The sequence below is a fragment of the Chiloscyllium plagiosum genome, chromosome 15, assembly GCF_004010195.1.
Source record: "Chiloscyllium plagiosum isolate BGI_BamShark_2017 chromosome 15, ASM401019v2, whole genome shotgun sequence".
Taxonomy (NCBI): domain Eukaryota; kingdom Metazoa; phylum Chordata; class Chondrichthyes; order Orectolobiformes; family Hemiscylliidae; genus Chiloscyllium; species Chiloscyllium plagiosum.
Window position 1 is genome coordinate 322,159 of NC_057724.1, and position 5,557 is coordinate 327,715.

The window sequence follows — 5,557 nt, forward strand, 5'->3', positions numbered from 1 at the left end:
TAGTGAAGAAGGCGATTGGTATGCTTTCCTTTATTGGTAAGAGTATTGAGTACAGGAGTTGGGAGGTTATGTTGCAGTTGTACAGGACATTGGTTAGGCCACTGTTGGAATATTGCATGCAATTCTGGTCTCCTTCCTATCGGAAAGATGTTGTGAAACTTGAAGAGGTTCAGAAAAGATTTACAAGGATGTTGCCAGGGTTGGAGGATTTGAGCTATAGGAAGAGGTCGAACAGGCTGGGGCTGTTTTCCCTGCAGCCTCAGAGGCTGAGGGGTGACCTTATAGAGGTTTACAAAATTGAGGGGCTTGGATAGGGTAAATAGGCAAAGTCTTTTCCCTGGGGTTGGGGAGTCCAGAACTAGAGGGCATGGGTTCAGGGTGAGAGGGGAAAGATATAAAAGAGACCTACGAGGCAACTTTTTCACACAGAGAGTGGTACGTGTACGGAATGAGCTTCCAGAGAAAGCGTGGAGGCTGGTACAATTGCAACATTTAAGAGGCATTTGGATGGGTATATGAATAGGAAGGGTTTGGAGGGATATGGGCCGGGTGCTGGCAGGTGGGACTAGATTGGGTTGGGATATCTGGTCGGCACGGACAGGTTGGACCGAAGGGTCTGTTTCCATGCTGTACATTTCTATGACTCTAAGACTCTACCTGGTCTGACCAACAAATTATTCTTGTCCCACTCTATGTGGTTGACCCTTCAATTTATTGGAAGTCATTGTTGAAACCAGAACTCTATAGTGCCGTTCAAGAGGGAAACATGTAAATACTCGAAGGTGACTCCAGGATTGTGTGATGCCTTCTTGCAGCCAGGATCAAGCATAAGACCACAAGAAAAATAAACAGAAGTAGGCCATTTGGCACTTCAAGTTTGCTCTGCCATTCAGTAGAATCATGGCTGATCTGGCATTATTCACGGAGGAAGTGAGAACTACAGATGTTGGAGATCAGAGTCAAAGATTGTGCTGTTGGAAAAGCACAGCCAGTCAGGCAGCATCCAAGGAGCAGGAGAGTCGACGTTTCGAGCATGAGTTCTTCATCACATTCCTGATGAAAAGCTTATGCTCGAAACATTGACTGTCCTGCTCCGTGGATGCTGCCTGACTGGCTGTACTTTTCCAGCACCACACCTTTGACTCTGACATTCTTTACATTAACTTTCCTGCCCTTTCCCTGGAACCCTGATTCACCTACGCATCAAGAATCTTTCGATCTCAGCTTTAAGGTACACAAGAACTCTGTGCTCCCATTTCTCTATGGCAAGGAGTTCCAAAGAATCTCAGCCCTCTGAGGAAAGAAATTCCTCCTCACCTCAGTCTTACACTGATGCCCATTTATTCTGAGACTACGCCTTCTGGTCCTAGATTCTCCCTTGAGTGAAAATATCCTCTCAGCATTTACCATGTCAAGCCCCTTAAGAATCCAAGATGTTGCGATAAGATCATTTTTATTTTTCTAAATTACAATTGGTAGAATTCCAACCTCTTCAACGTTTACCTATTCCTCCATTCTGGGGATTATCCTGGTGAACCTTCTTTGAACTACTTTCAACTAAATATTCCTTAAATAAGGGGACCAAACTCTTAACAGTACTCCAGATGTAGTCTCACCAGTACCTTTGTAGAGTGGAGTAAGACTTTCCAATTCTTATACTCCAACGACTTCAAAGTAAGGGCCAACATTCTATTAAATTTCCTGATTACCTGCTGCATCTGTGTGCGCTAGCTATCTCTGTTTTGTGCAAAGTAATCCCAATGTTATAGCGAGGCTGCAGGACATCCTTCTAGTAGAGATGGATCAGCCACAAATTGTGGTCCACATTGGTACCAACAATTGAAGTAGGGTGAGGTCTTGAAAGGAGAAAGTGAGGTCTGCAGATGCTGGAGATCAGAGCTGGAAATGTGTTGCTGGAAAAGCGCAGCAGGTCAGGCAGCATCCAGGGAACAGGAGAATCGACGTTTCGGGCATAAGCCCTTCTTTCCTGAAGAAGGGCTTATGCCCGAAACGTCGATTCTCCTGTTCCCTGGATGCTGCCTGACCTGCTGCGCTTTTCCAGCAACACATTTCCAGCTGAGGTCTTGAAAACAGATTTCAGGGATTCGGAAGGAAACAAAAAGCAGAACCATAAAAGTAGTTATCTCAACACTACTCCTGGTGTCAAATGCCAGTGCTGATGGATTGCATCCGAGGATTTTAAAGGAAGTAGCTTCAAAGATAGTGGATACATTGGGAGTATTCTCCAAATATCTTTAGATTCTAGAAAAGTCATAGATATAGAATCCCTTCAGGGTGAAAGCAGGCCATTCAGCCAATCAAGTCCACACAGATCCTCTGAAGAATATCACACCCAGACCCACCCCCCATACCTAATCCCTGTAACCCCGCATTTTACATGGTTAATTCACCTAGCCCACAGACCCCTGGACACAATGGGCAATTTAACATGACCAATCCACCTAAACTGCAAACCTCTGGACTGTGGGAAGAAATCAGAGCACACAGAGGAAACCCATGTAGATACTGGGGGATTGGAAAACTGCCAATGTAACATTCTTATTCAAATGCGAGGGAGCTAAAACAAAGGTAACTAGTCACCATTTGGCTTAACATCTATTAAGGGGAAAATGTTAAAGTCTTGGATGTAATAGCAGAGCATTTAGAAACACAAAATCAAGTAGAGTCAGCAAGGCTTCATGAAAGGGAAATTGTGCCTAACAAGGTTATTACACATCTTTGAAGAGTTTTGAAGCAGGGTGGGTAAAGGAAACCAGTAGATATAACATATTTGGATTTTTACAAAGCCTTCGATAAGTTACCACAGATAAGGCTAGAAAATAAGATGAAAGCAGGTTATGGTGCAGATACTGAATTAGCATGGATAAAGGACTGGCGAACTAATAGAAGACAAAGTTTAGATAAAGGTTACACTTTCAAGATAACAACCTGTTCAACATAGTGGAGTGCTATGGGGATCAGTTCTAGGCCACAATTATTTACAATACGCATATCATTAACATGGACAAAGAAAGAACCAATTTTGTGGTTGACAGAAAAAATGGGTGGGAAAACAAGTAGTGAGGAATCAACAGAATTGTAAAATCATTGAGTCATAAAGCTGATGTCCTAAATAAATCTAGTCCCATTTGCCAGCATTTGGCTCATATCCCTCTAAACCTTTCCTATTCATATATCCATCCAGATGTCTTTTAAACATTGTAATTGTACAATGATTTTTAACATTGTGGAGGAGGTGTTGTCACCTATCCTTACAGATTGCGGTCTGGAGGTTAGGAAGTCAAGGATCCAGTTACAGAGTGGGGAGCAGAGTCCTATGTCTCAGAGTTTGGTTGGGATTATGGTGTTGAAGGTGGAGCTAAAATCAATAAATAGGAGTCTGACATAGGTTTCCTTGTTATGCAAATGGTCCAGGGAGGAGTGTAGGGCCAGGGAGCTTGCGTTGCCATGGATCTATTGCAATGGTAGGTGAGCTGTAGTGGATCAGGACAATCTGGAATTGATGTATGTCAATACTAATCTCTCAAAGCACTTCATTACAATGGGTGTCAGAGCCACCAGACAAGTCATTAAGGACATTGCTTGATTTTATTTCACACAGGGATGATAATGATATGTTTCAAGCAGAATGGAACCTGACATCATTGTCAGGAGAGGTTAAAGATGTCGGCAAATACTCCGGCCCAGTGGTCTCCATAGGATCTGAGCGCACAGTCAGGGACTCCATCCAGGCCATTGTTTTCAATGGGTTCACTCTCAAGAAGGCCGATATGATGTCTGCGTGGTTAAAGAAGTACCTGTGATTTTTGGAGCACAGAAACAGACCCTTTGGTTCAACTCATCCATGCTGACTAGACATCCCAATCTAACCTAGTCCCATTTGCCAGTATTTGGCTAAAATCCCTCCAAACTCTTCTGATTCATATCCCCATCCAGGTGTCTTTTAAATATTGTAAGTGTTCCTGCCTCCACCACTTCCTCTGATAACTCGTTCCATGTAAGCATCACCCTCTGCTTGAAAAAGTTACCCCTCAGGCTAACCCTAACCCTAATCCTCACCCTCATTTGAAAGTTAAGTTGGTTGGGTTTGTATATATTGAAATATATAAGGTTCTTAGAGGATTGACAGGAGAGTTGTTCGCACTTGTATGAGTGTCTCAGATCAGAAGCCACTCTCAGAATAAGGGATTGACTGGTTAAGACACAGATGAGGAGGAATTTCTTCTTTCATGGAGGATCGTGAATTAGTAAACTGTTATTCATAAGGTCACATTTTCTGAAGAAGTGTCACCAGACCCGAAATGTTAACTCTGATTTCTCTCCACAAAACCTGCCAGACCTGTTGAGATTTTCCAGCAATTTCTGTTTTTGTTGTGTTTTCTGTTGTCATTTTTAGTGCATAGCCAGGAGGTCCACCCAGTTTAATTCCTTCGAGCCTCCTGAACATTTTGACAGTGTGGCTTGTTGGGCCATTTCAGAGTCAACCACATTGCTGAGAGTCAAGATTAGAGTAGTGCTGCAAAAGCACAGCAGGCAGGTCAGGCAGTGTTAGAAACGAAGCTCACTCACTTCAATCATTTCAGTCTGAGACAAGATCTGAATCAGTAGTATCGTTTATTACACTCTTGCAAGAGGGGTATGGTGTCCACTATGCACAAGGCACACACACACACTGAATTTAACAAGTACACAATATTAAGTAATTTGTTTCTGTTTCCTCTTCCCATTGCTTCTCCCCTCTTTTCATCTGTTTCTAATCTAAACCAGGCTGTTTATCTGTGAACTCATCCAGCCTTGTCCGTGAGAAAATGTTTGTGTCTGGCCTCACAAGGCCGTTTGACCACCTCCCTCTATGGTCTTCTTGTTATTTATCCTTCTTCACTGCCATCTGTTTCCGTGCTTACTAAAGCAATATTTCCTTTTATTCTTTATTTACACAGAGCCTTGATGGTGTTTTTTTTTGTTTTTGCTGAAGTGGGAAACAGATGCTTGTAACTGTTTGTACAGGCATATCTAGCTTCACCTACACCCCCTCCCCGTATCTGTCAGTAACATCTACCATTGTTTGCAGGCACATTTCATTCTTGTATGCACATTTTAGCTAATGCAATAACTCAGCTCTTGGCTGAAACAATAATACACTGGTGTGAGTGCACTTACCTTGCATAATCAATTATGATTGCAGAAGTAACACTGCTTTGCCTATATCCCACAGGCAGCATCCGGGAGCAGGAAAATCGATGTTTCGGGTAAAAGCCGTTCATCAGGAATTTCTGACGAAGGACTTTTACCAGAAACATCGATTTTCCATTTTCTCCACATTACTGAGAGTCTGGTCAGACTAAGTTTTCCTTCCCTAAAGAACATTACTGAGCAGATCCAGATATCCCTCCACCGTCAGCTGCATGGCAACTCGGACCCGGCTCGTGATTCCCGTGATAATTATTTTTTAATTTTTACATTCATTACAATTTTCGAGATTGTATTCCCGTATCTAAATTCCTCAGAAATTCCCTCCCGGCTTCTGCACAGACAG